This window comes from Phalacrocorax aristotelis, chromosome W, assembly GCF_949628215.1.
Source record: "Phalacrocorax aristotelis chromosome W, bGulAri2.1, whole genome shotgun sequence".
NCBI lineage: Eukaryota > Metazoa > Chordata > Aves > Suliformes > Phalacrocoracidae > Phalacrocorax > Phalacrocorax aristotelis.
In genome coordinates, this window is record NC_134310.1 from 13,049,189 (window position 1) to 13,061,601 (window position 12,413).

The following is a 12,413-nucleotide window of genomic DNA, read 5'->3' on the forward strand; positions in this document are numbered from 1 at the left end:
TGATAACTTGCCATTACAGTTCCTTGATTTTGTGCTTATCAATTGTATCTAAGGATGTTTCTAGGTACCCAGCTGTACTTTGAAGATGCCAGCTGTACTTTTCAAGGATGCTTCTGGTTCCCAGGCTAACAGTTCTCAGGCTAGCAGGCATTTTCTCTGTCAGAATTTTTCAGCAGACATTTTCTTCTATTCAGTAGTTTTCCCCTTCTAACCTGGTCACCTTTCAGGCTGCTCACAGTTACCCAGAGAGTTTGTGGAGTCTTCATCCCTGGACATATTCAAAAGCCATCTGGACGTGGTCCTGGGCAACTGGCTCTAGGTGGCTGTGCTTGAGCAAAGGAGTTGGACTAGATAATCTCAAGAGGTCCTTTTCACCTTAAATGATTATGTGATTCTGTGAAAAGCAGTCGGTTGGATTGCTTCATGGACATTGCATCATGGACAGGGGAAGAAAAATACAATGAAAGGCTCATGACTTGAGATAAGGACAGGGAGAGACCACTCACCAATTACCGTCACAGGCAAAACAGACTCGACTTGGGGAAAATTAATTTAATTTATTGCCAATTAAAAATAGAGTAGGATAATGAAAAATAAAAAGTAAATCTTAAAACACCTTCCCCCCACCCCTCCCTTCTTCCTGAGCTCAACTTCACTTCTGATTTTCTCTACCTCCTCCCCCTTGAGCAGTGCAGGGGGATGGGGAATGGGGGTTGTGGTCAGGTCATCACACATTGTCTCTGCCATTCCTTCCTCCTCACACTCTTCCCCTGCTCCGGCCTGGGGCCCCTCCCATGGGAGACAGTCCTCCAAGAACTTCTCAAACGTGGGTCCTTCCCACAGGCTGCAGTTCTTCAAGAACTGCTCCAGCATGGGTCCTTTCCATGGGGTGCAGTCCTTTAGGAACAGACTGCTCCAGCATGGGTCCCCCATGGGGTCACAGGTCCTGTCAGAAAACCTGCTCCAGTGTGGGCTCCTCTCTCCACGGGGTCACAGGTCCTGCCAGGAGCCTGCTCCAGCATGGGTTCTCCACATGGTCACAGCCTCCTTTGGGCGAATCCACCTGCTCCGGTGTGGAGTCCTCCATGGCGTGTAGGTGGATATCTGCTCCACTGTGGACCTCCATTGACTGTGGGGGGACAGCCTGCCTCACCATGGTCTTCACCATAGGCTGCAGGGGAATCTCTGCTCCAGCGCCTGGAGCACCTTCTCCCCATCCTTCTTCACTGACTTTGGTGTCTGCAGAGTTGTTTCTCTCACATATTCTCACTCCTCTTTCTGGCTGCAGGTGCTGTTGTGCGGTCTTGTCCCCCCCCTTCTTAAATATGTTATCCCAGAGGCTCTACCACCATCACTGATTGGCTTGACCTTGGCCAGTGGCAGGTCTGTCTTGGAGCCAGCTGGCATTGGCTCTATTTGACATAGGGGAAGCTTCTAGCAGCTTCTCACAGAGGCCACCCCTGTAGCCCCCACCGGTGGCTACCAAAACCTTGCCACACAAACCCAATATACACGCCTTCTCATACACTTATTCCAGGATGTTATATTTTCACTGAGACTACATGACATATACCGAGCAGTTCTAAATACAGAAAACAGTAAGCTATGTAATGTACTGTCATAGTAAGATTATGTTCTACATAACCTCTGTTTAGCATGCAAATATATTACCTTTAAGTTTCATCCCCTTATAGTGAAAGGTTCTATTACATCACTTCTCTCCAGGCAAAAAAGTGAAACCTTCATAGCTAACAGTCATTAAAAAAAACCCAGATGAGGCAAAATCTGCTAGGATTAGATGAAGAGATACTCTGGAAGTTTGCTAGTACAGAATGCCGTGCTACTTTGGCTATGCTGTTAGCAGTAATACCTGCTAACAACAATTAAAGTTACCGTGGGCATGTTTACACGAACTTCAGATTTACCTTTACTTATTGCAGGCACTCTGAATGCTCAATGGAAAATGTTAAACACAGCACAGAAATAATAAAAAAAAAAAGTATCCGAAGTTTTCTATGGCTAAGCAGTCTGAGATTCCCAAAACCAGGGACTCCAGGGAACTGGAGTTCCATTTATATGCATAAATGGGAATATTAATGGAACATTGATGTGGTTTAACTCTAGCCAGCAACTAAGCACCACACAGCCGCTTGTTCACTCCCCCTACTCCAGTGGTATCCCCCCCTTATTCTATGCCATTTATGTCATGCCCAGGTCCTACACTTTCCAGTACATTCCAATTAATCACCACCACCTTCCCTGTCTTTTGATATATATACATATATACACAGATATAATTCCCTTAGTCATCCCTCTAAAATGTCCGTTGAGCTCATTAGGGCTCCATCTATCCTAACAGTCTTTCAGGGCAGGAGAGAGGGTATGCTTGGTGTTGCGGTGTTGCATTGTTGCATTGTGAAGCCAGTTCTGGTTCCATCATCACTGCACTATGCTCAGCTTCATCAAAGTTCATTCTCCATTAATTTGGAGGATTCCTACTATGATACCATTGATATGGCATATAGCAACCATAGGAGCAATGACATACAATATTATACAGCAGTAAACATCATATCACTCAGTTCATTGGCTGTTTTCACCCAAAATCAAATCCCCTTGAGGCACACATTGGACTTCTCCATCCTCCCGCATCACCCACCAAGTGCACCCAGGTCCTTGAGCAACAGCAATCCCACAAATGGGTTTGCCTTTGCCTGAGGCAGGAAGAACCCAGACTGTTTTGCCCAGCATATTTTTTACGTGCACTACAGGGATTTTATCCCCTTCCACAGTATGTAGGATTTCTGACTGGGCAGGGCCAGCTCGAATGGCAGATCCCCTCGCGTTGACTAACCATGTGGCTTTTGCTAAATATGTATCCCAGTGTTTAAATGTTCCACCCCCCCAACCATTGCTCTCAGTGTAGTCTTTAATAGTCCATTGTACCGTTCAATTTTCCCAGAAGCTGGTGCGTGATAGGGGATGTGATGCACCCACTCAATGCTGTGCTCTTTGGCCCAGGTGTCTATGAGGCTATTTCAGAAATGAGTCCCATGGTCTGACTCAATTCTCTCTGGGGTGCCATGTCACCACAGGACTTGTTTTTCAAGACCCAGGATAGTGTTCCAGGCACTGGCATAGGGCACAGGATATGTTTCCAGCCAGCCGGTGGTTGTTTCCACCATTGTCAGCACATGGCACTTGCCTTGGCACATTTGTGGGAGCGTGATATAGTCAGTCTGCCAAGCCTGCCCATATTTATATTTCAGCCATTGTCCCCCATACCACAGAGGCTTTACCCGTTTCACTTGCTTGATTGCAGCGCACGTTTCACATTGATCAACATTCTGTGCAGTAATGTCCATGGTGGAGTCCACCCCTCGATCACGAGCCCACCTGTATGTTGCATCTCTCCCTTGATGGCCTGAGGTGTCATGGGCCCACCGAGCTAGAAATAGTTCACCCTTATGTTGCCAGTCCAGATCCACCTCAGCCACTTCAATCTTAGCAGCCTGATCCACCTGCTGGTTGTTTCGATGTTCTTCAGTGGCCCGACTCTTGGGGACGTGAGCATCCATATGACGTAACTTTACAGCCAGGTTCTCTACCCGGGCAGCAATATCTTGCCACAATATTGCTGATGCGGAAGTCACGGACGCTGCACATGACCAATATGATCAAGCAAATGCCAGTTTATTACAAACACAGCGCAGTTAATATAGCTCTGCAACCACCTTATCACACACAAGCCTCTATTGTTTATTATATACAAGCCTATTATTAGTTGGTCAGCACGGCCTTGGGCATTATCCCAAAGATAGATACTAGCAGCATCGGTAACTCCCGCCTTGTTTTGCTATGCTGTAACAAGACACTCCCACCAGTGTTATGGGATGCGGCCCCTGTTGACAGAGTAGCACCTGTGGCCAATCTTGGAATGCAACTTATCAGGAAGGCGTAATGCCATCCTACACGTTCCCACAGTAAGTTCGTACCATGCCGCTTTGTAAGCCTTGGGATATACAAAATCACAGCTGTTATTAATAGCTACATACATTGGTTTTAACTTGCAACATCCTTGAGGCCTTCTTGTTCCCAGGCAGATTAAGTCCACACAGTCTGAGCCTGGATTGTTCACTACATGTCCTTTGCTTTCCAGATATCCCACAAATCCCCCTTTTTGTTTTTGAACAATCCAGGCTCCAGTCATCATGCGCACTACTGCTTTCATGAAACACTTAAAGACACATCCTGATATTAGCACAGTTAATAATAATCCTAATAATAAGACAAGCCCGTGGGTAATTAAATCTCTTACCCATCCTGAGATACCTAACCCAGTTAACCATGAATCAAGGCCTAGAGAGCTAGCTTTTAACTCATTGGTTAGTTTCTTAAGTCGATCTAGTTGCTGGTATATTGGAGTTATTTGTAAGGTTCATACGAAATCCACGAGTGGCCGAGATCAACAATGGAGAGGAATGATAGGAGGAAATGCATCAGGCAACGACCGTTGCTGTCCCAGATCTTCTCTCCATGGTTTCACCCAGTGGCTAGGCACCCACTGTGGGCCTTCGTCTGTCAAAACACAAACATAACCTTGACCGGTCATTTTTACTTCTGTGGGACCCTTCCATTCCCCAGTTTTTAAATCTCGATACTGTACTTTTACCAAGTCAGCTTCTTGTAGTCCAGATTGCAATGACAGATGGTGAATTACAATTGGAGGAGAGTCACGGTCTCCTGTTAACCTCAAATAGTTTAGAACGTAAATCGCTTTTGCAAGACGTTCAGAAGGAGCCAGTTCTCCCCCTTTTTGTTTTTGCAACAGCGATTTCAAGGTAGCATGTGCACGTTCCACAATGGCCTGTCCTGTAGGGGAGTGGGGTATGCCAGTTACTCTGCGAATGCCCCACAATTGGCAAAAGCGTTCGAATGTTTGTGAAATATATGCAGGGCCATTATCTGTTTTTATTTCCTGAGGAGTTCCTAACGCAGCAATGGCCGCATGCATATGCTTCACATGTTTGGCTGATTCTCCTGTTTGAGCAGTGGCCCACAATGCATGGGAATAAGTATCAATACTGACATGCACATATTTTTGACACCCAAATTCTGTAATATGAGTGACGTCCATTTGCCATAACTGCAAGGCTCCTAAGCCCCGAGGATTTACCCCAAGACCCAGACCAAATCCCAGTTTTTGGCAAGCCGGACAAGACTGCACGATGCCTCGGGCATCTGACAGCTTTAAGTTAAACTGTTTCGCTAATACCTTTGCAGATTGATGTAAAAATTCATGAGACAAACGGGCCTGCTCAAACAGGTTGACATTGTGATTTTTCCAAGCAGTAGCGACTAGCTTGTCTGCTACGTTATTTCTAATAGACAAGCCTTGATTAAACTGATGGCTGCGAATGTGTGTCACAAAATAGGTTTTTCTGTGTTGATTCAACAAAAACAAAAGCTGCATCAATAACATATACAAGGTGTTATTTTTTAGAGTTTTGATCATAGCGCATTCCAAGCGCTGTACCGTTCCCACCACATAGAGTGAGTCTGAGACTACATTTAAAGGGTCATCAGGCCAGCGTTGAAAAACCCACAAGACTGCTCTCAGTTCGAGTGTCTGCAAAGAGTCTGTGGCGCTCCCTGTAAGAAGCTGATGATGCCACTGGTTGTTGCTGTGCCAAGCAATAGCAGCTCGTTTTGATTTCCTTCCAGCATTGGTGAATACTGTGAGTCCTTCCACTGGGACTTCTGACCTGCGAGGGATTTCCTCAAATTCCTGGTTTTGCAATAGGGATACAATTTTTGCTGATGGATAATTATTAGTAACTGGACCTGGATACTTGGCAAGAGCGATTTGGATTGTCTCTGAGGTCGCTAAGAGCCAGTCCATATAGCTCTGTGCTATAGGCATAAATATCGTTGCGGGCTCTTGTCCCGATAACTCCCAAATCCTTCTTCTGCCTTTAATAATTATGTTAGCTAACAGCTCGACCCATGTACAAACTGTATTTTTGGGTTGATAAGATAAGAATACCCATTCCAGAATGTTGATGTGCTGTTCGTCTAATTGCATTATGAGTCCTACTAAATGCTTTCATTTGGGTGATGAATTAACAATCAAAAACTGCAAAGGCAAAGCAGCAATTTTTCTCTGTACAGTAGCTGGTAGAATTTTTTCCACAACCTGATCTAACGCCTGTTTCTGTTCTACTGATAGACTCCGTCGCTCGTTGGCTTTGGTCGTGGTTCCTAAGAGGGGCATTAAAGGAGCTAAATCATCATTAGTGATTCCACTAACAGCTCTTACCCACTGAATGGCTCCCATCAATTTCTGAACATCTGAGAGGGTCTTAATGTCTGTTTTAAGTTCGATTTTCTGTGGTCGGACTGCACTCCCGGTAATGGTCCAGCCCAAATACTGCCATGGACCTTGGCGCTGCACCTTTTCTGGGGCTATTTTAAGCCCTTTTGGCTCTAAGGTTTCTACTAACTTTTGTAATATTCCTTCCAAATCCATCTTTTCACCGGCAATCAATATGTCATCCATATAGTGAAAAATTAGTAAGGATGGATGTTGCTTTCGGAATGGCTGTAGAGCCCATGCTACAAAATTTTGACACAATGTAGGTGAGTTCTTCATGCCCTGAGGTAACACCTCCCATTGATACCTTTCCGCTGGCTCTTGTTTGTTAATTGTCGGTACCATAAATGCAAATTTCTCTTCATCGTCTGGATGCAAGGGAATAGTAAAGAAACAATCTTTTAAGTCAATGATAAGCAAATCCCAGTTCTCAGGGATCATTACAGGGGAAGGTAATCCTGGCTGTAGTGCCCCCATGTCCTGCATAACAGCGTTTACCACTCGTAAAACGTGCAGTAGTCGCCATCTGCCGGATTTTTTCGGAATGGTAAAAACGGGAGTGTTCCAAGGGCTTGTAGAAGGCACGATATGACCTGCTTCTAATTGTTCGTTTACTAAGGCCTGTAAAATTTGCAGCCTGTCCTGTTTTAGCGGCCACTGGTCTACCCACACTGGCGTCGTCGTGGTCCAGGTGAGTTTTAAAATGGGCTGCTTAACCATGGCCGCTCCTAAAAATGCTGGGTTACAAGCTGGGCTCCCATTTGGGACAATATGTGTCGACCTACAAGAGCTACAGGCAGGTGCATTACATATGGCCTTGTGGTAACTGTCGCACCGTCCTCAAAGCTAAATGACACTGGAGATTTACTGATCATTGTGCATTGTGCACCTCCAACCCCCACTACATTGGTAGCTGCCTGTACCAGTGGCCAGTTGTAGGGCCACTTTGTTGCGGGGATGATGGTTACATCTGCCCCTGTGTCAATTAGCATTGACAGCACCCAGGATTGCCTGTTTTGGTGTGTAATTGTCACCTTTTCTTCTGGTTTTCCCCTGGTGATATCGATCGCTAATAACACATTTGGCACACCGGTGGACCCAAAACCTCCATGGCCACATACAACTGATTGTGCCTTAGGAACACAGGCATGAAATGGTATTAATTGAGCTATTTTTGATTGTGCTGGTATGGTGAGCGGTGGTGTTAGGGTGTATACCATAATTTTTATGGTTCCACAGTAATCTGCATCAATGAGCCCTGGTACTATAAATATACCTTTTCGAGACATTGAGGAACGGCCTATAAGCAATGCACTTAGCCCATGCCATAGCGGTCCCTGTTGGTCTGAATCAATTAATTGAACCCCTGATGTTGTTAAAGTCACGTCTACTGCTGTTGCCAGGTCCACTCTGGCGCTGTCGATTGTGTCGTCACGCGCGGGTGCGGCACGCTCTGTGCCTTGTTTCCCAATCTCCGACATTCCCGAGTGTCATGGATACCTTTCTTGCAATTTGTACACCACTTGTTTCCTTTCCCCTCGGTGCTAACTAGACTCCTACATTCTTTCCTAACATGACCTAGCTTTCCGCAATTAAAGCACTTTTTGTCCCGTTTTCCTCCCTGGTTTCTTGAGATCAATGGCTTAACTGCTGCACCCACAGCTGCGGCCATAACAGTAGCCTTTTCTTGTTCTAACATTCGCTCAGCGGCCTCTAACAACTGCCCTGCGTTAGATCCCCTCGGCAACACGCTGAGTGCTCTTTTAGTCTTTTCATTAGCATTATCAAAAGCAAGCATATCTAGAAATTTTGCTTTCATGCTCTCATCCGTATCTGGGTGAGCCATAATTGTAGCATGCAAGCGATCGATAAACTTCCCATACAACTCTGTGGGTCCCTGCTTTACTGTGGTAAAGGCAGGTCTGGTATTCTCATCATGCACGTTAGCAAGAGCTCTATAAGCTAACTCTTGGCTCAATTGCAACACCTTGGTAGCACATTGCGCTTGCCACTCAGGTTGCGTAAAAGGCCCTGCTCCTATTAGCATCTGAGCCTGTACCCCAAACAGAGGATCACCCTGCTGTCAAGGTATCGAAGCTGCCCTATCACAGGCAGTCTGCCAATGTTGGAAAAATTGTAGCTGCTGCGAGGGTGGCAACAGCATCCGGACAATCATCCTAGAGTCATAAGGAGTTAATAACTGTGAGGAAAAAATGTGTTGTAACACAGACTGAGTATATGGTGATTTCAACCCATACTGAGTAACAGCATTTTTGGCCTCCTTCAACATTTTCCAATCCAACGCTTCCCACACCCCTCTCCCATTATTATCTGCTATAAATGGAAATGCCAGTGGCAAAAACTGCCCTTCTATCATGGCATCTCGAATCACCCCTTTCCATCCCACCCCATGGGTCTCCCGCCCCCCTTGCCATCAACCCTTGCCCAAATACCGCTGACGCTGGTGGCGCTGGCATTGGTGCAGGAGCACTGGTCCCACCCGGTGTTTCATTTGGGAGGAATGGGTTAGACCCTGATGGTCCGAGGCGTGGCACAGACAGAGGAGCTGGTAACTTTCCCGGCGGCGCCCCTAGGCGAGCCTCTAAAGTTTCCAGCCTTTTTACCAATTCCCACAATTGCGCATCCCCTGAACCGTTTGCTCCCCCCTCCTCCTCTTCGCAACGTGACGGTGGAGAAGACGGTGGCACGGGAGGGTAAAGTGAAGTGGTCGGAGCCGGTGAAGAGGGTTGGGGCAGTGGATCAGTGTCATCACAAATCCGAGGACTGTCTAACTGCGTTGCATCTGGTGGTGGTAGAAAATCTGCAGCTTTTCCCTCTGGTCCTGGTACATGTGTGGCGGCGTGAGCTGTGGCTACAGTTTCTGCTGGGATTCGGACCGCCCCCCACAGCACGAGCCGGGGTTGCAGCAGGGATCGTTGGACCCTGGAACAGCATGCTGGTTGCAGAGGCAGACCCATTGGCTGGAGTCAAAGCCGCAAATGCAGACGCCACAGCTTGCCGTTCAGCCCTCATGCTTTTCACTGTTTCATTAATCAACCTCCACACGGTAGAGAATTTGCTCGCCTCCCTGGATCCTTTACTTATTTCATCCCACAGCTCTGCCCCTATTTTTTCCCATACTGATACATCAAAGGCAGCTCCAGCTGTGGGGATCAAGTCTTTTCCCTTTGCCCAAGATAGCAAAGCCTTCAGGGTAGACGAGTCATAACTCAGCCCTCTCATTGAAAGGATATGTTGGAGGAGCTTAACCACTGCTGACTCTTCTTTTGTCATGGTGGACCCCATCTCCTCCCTGGCCGCCTGCCTGATCAGGGTGAGATCCAATCTTTTGCGCTAGCATCTTCCCGAGTGCCGGGGCAGCACTCACCTACGGCCGGCTTCCGCACCCTCCGTCTTCGGCTCCGTCGGAAAATCCAACTCCAATCCGGGGGTCCCTGATCAGGTGCCACTTGCTGACGCAGAAGTCACGGACACCGCACACGACCAATATGATCAAGCAAATGCCAGTTTATTACAGACACAGCGCGGTTAATATAGCGCTTAATATAGCGTTAATATCCTACACAATGTGGCAGCCCAGATGGGTTTGCCTCTGCGCTGCCAGTTGTTTTGCTTCCACTGCTGTAGCCAGCCCCACAGGGCATTTCCCACCATCCAGGAGTCAGTATAGAGACAGAGCACTGGCCACTTTTCCCGTTCAGCAATGTCTAAGGCCAGCTGGATGGCCTTTACCTCTGCAAACTGGCTCGATTCACCTTCTCCTTCAGCAGTTTCTGCTACTTGTCATGTAGGACTCCATACAGCAGCCTTCCATCTCCGGTGCTTTCCTACAAGGTGACAGGACCCATCAGTGAACAGAGCATACTGCTTTTCATCTTCTGGCAGTTTGTTATACAGTGGGGCTTCTTCAGCACGTGTCACCTCCTCCTCTGGTGATATTCCAAAGTCTTTGCCTTCTGGCCACTCCATAATCACTTCCAAGATTCCTGGGCGACTGGGGTTTCCTACTCGAGCCCATTGGATGATCAGGGAAACCCATTTACTCCACGTAGCATCAGTTGCATGGTGTGTAGAGGGGATGTTTCCTTTGAACAGCCAGCCCAGCACTGGCAGTCGGGGTGCCAGGAGCAGCTGTGCTTCAGTACCAACCACTTCTGAAGCAGCTTGAACCCCTTCATATGCTGCCAATATCTCTTTTTCAGTTGGAGTATAGCGGATTTTGGACCCTCTGTATCCCTGACTCCAAAAACCTAGGGGTCAACCTTAGGTCTCCCCTGGCGCTTTCTGCCAGAGGCTCCAGGTAGGGCCATTCTCCCCTGCTGCAGTGTAGAGCACACACTTTTCATCTTGTCCTGCCCGGACTGGCCCAAGGGCTACTGCATGAACTATTTCCTGTTTAATCTGTTCAAAGGCTTGTTGTTGCTCAGGGCCCCATTTGAAATCATTCTTTTTCTGGGTCACTTGATAGAGAGGGCTTATGATCAGACTGTAATTTGGAATATGCATTCTCCAAAAACCCACCATGCCCAAAAAAGCTTGTGTTTCCTTTTTGCTAGCTGGTGGAGACATGGCTGTTATTTTGTTGATCATATCCATTGGAAGCTGAGGATGACCATCTTGCCGTTTTGTTCCTAAGAACGGGATCTCCTGTGTAGGTCCCCTAAACTTACTTTGTTTTATGGCAAAATGGCTTTCAGAAGGATTTGGACTATTTTCTTTCCTTTCTCAAAAATGTCTTCTGCTGTGTTGCCCACACCATGATATTATCAATGTACTGCAGGTGTTCCAGAGCTCCACCCTGTTCCAGTGCCATATCCAGTGCCAGTGTTTCCATCCCTGGGGCAGTCGATTCCAGGTGTACTGTATGCCCCTATAGTCTGCTGCCAGAGAGACAGAGAAGAATGCATTGGTGATATCAGTTGTGGCATACCACTTGGTTGCCTTTGACTCCAGTTCATATTGACATTCTAGCATGCCTGGCACAGTAGCACTCAGTGGCGGAGTGACTTTGTTCAGACCACAATAGATATTTTGACACCTGTTGTTCTTTGCCCTAAGCAACCCCAGAACAGAAGGGTCCTTCGAGAAACCAGGCAAGGTGGACAACTTTTTCCTTTCCTCTGTCTCCAAGGCAGCTACACCAAAAGCCCACCTTCACCCTTTTAGGTCCTTGAAACACCCTCTCCTGAGGTAGTCTATGCCAAGGATGCACGGAGCCTCTGGGCCAGTCACAATGGGGTCTTTTTGCCACTCATTCCCGGTTAGGCTCACTTCAGCCTCCAATACAGTTAGCTCTTGGGATTCCCCTGTCACTCCAGAAATACAGATGTGTTCTGCACTTCTTTACGGGTGACATTCCAAAACACTGGTGGTGTCCACTGTACTAGGCATTTGCCCATACTATCCCATATACCCTGGCACTCATAACCATTGAGCCTTGGGGCAGATCTCTGGATGATATTCTTAAATTGCTTACTAACTGTCTTGGTTTAGCCCCAGTCAGCAACCAAGCACCACGCAGACGCTCACTCACTCCCCCCTGGTGGGACAGGAGAGAGAATCGGAAGAGTACAAGTGAGGCAACTCATGGTTTGCGATAAAGATAGTTCAATAGGTAAAGCAAAAGCTGCGCACGGAAGCAAAGCAAAACAAGGAATTCATTCACTACTTCCCATGGGCAGGCAGGTGTTTAGCCATCTCCAGGAAAGCAGGGCTCCATTACACGTAACAGTTACTTGGGAAGACATATGCCATCACTCCAAACGTCCCCCCCTTCCTCCTTCTTCCCCCAGCTTTATATACTGAGCATGATGTCATATGGCATGGAATATCCCTTTGGCCAGTTTGGGTCAGCTGTCCTGGCTGTGTCCCCTCCCAGTTTCTTGTGCGCTTGGCAGAGCACGGGGAGCTGAAAAAGTCCTTGACCAGTGTAAGTGCTACTTAGCAACAACTAAAACATCTCCCCATTATCACCACTGTTTCCAGCAAAAAAACCAAAACATAGTCCCATACTAGGTAC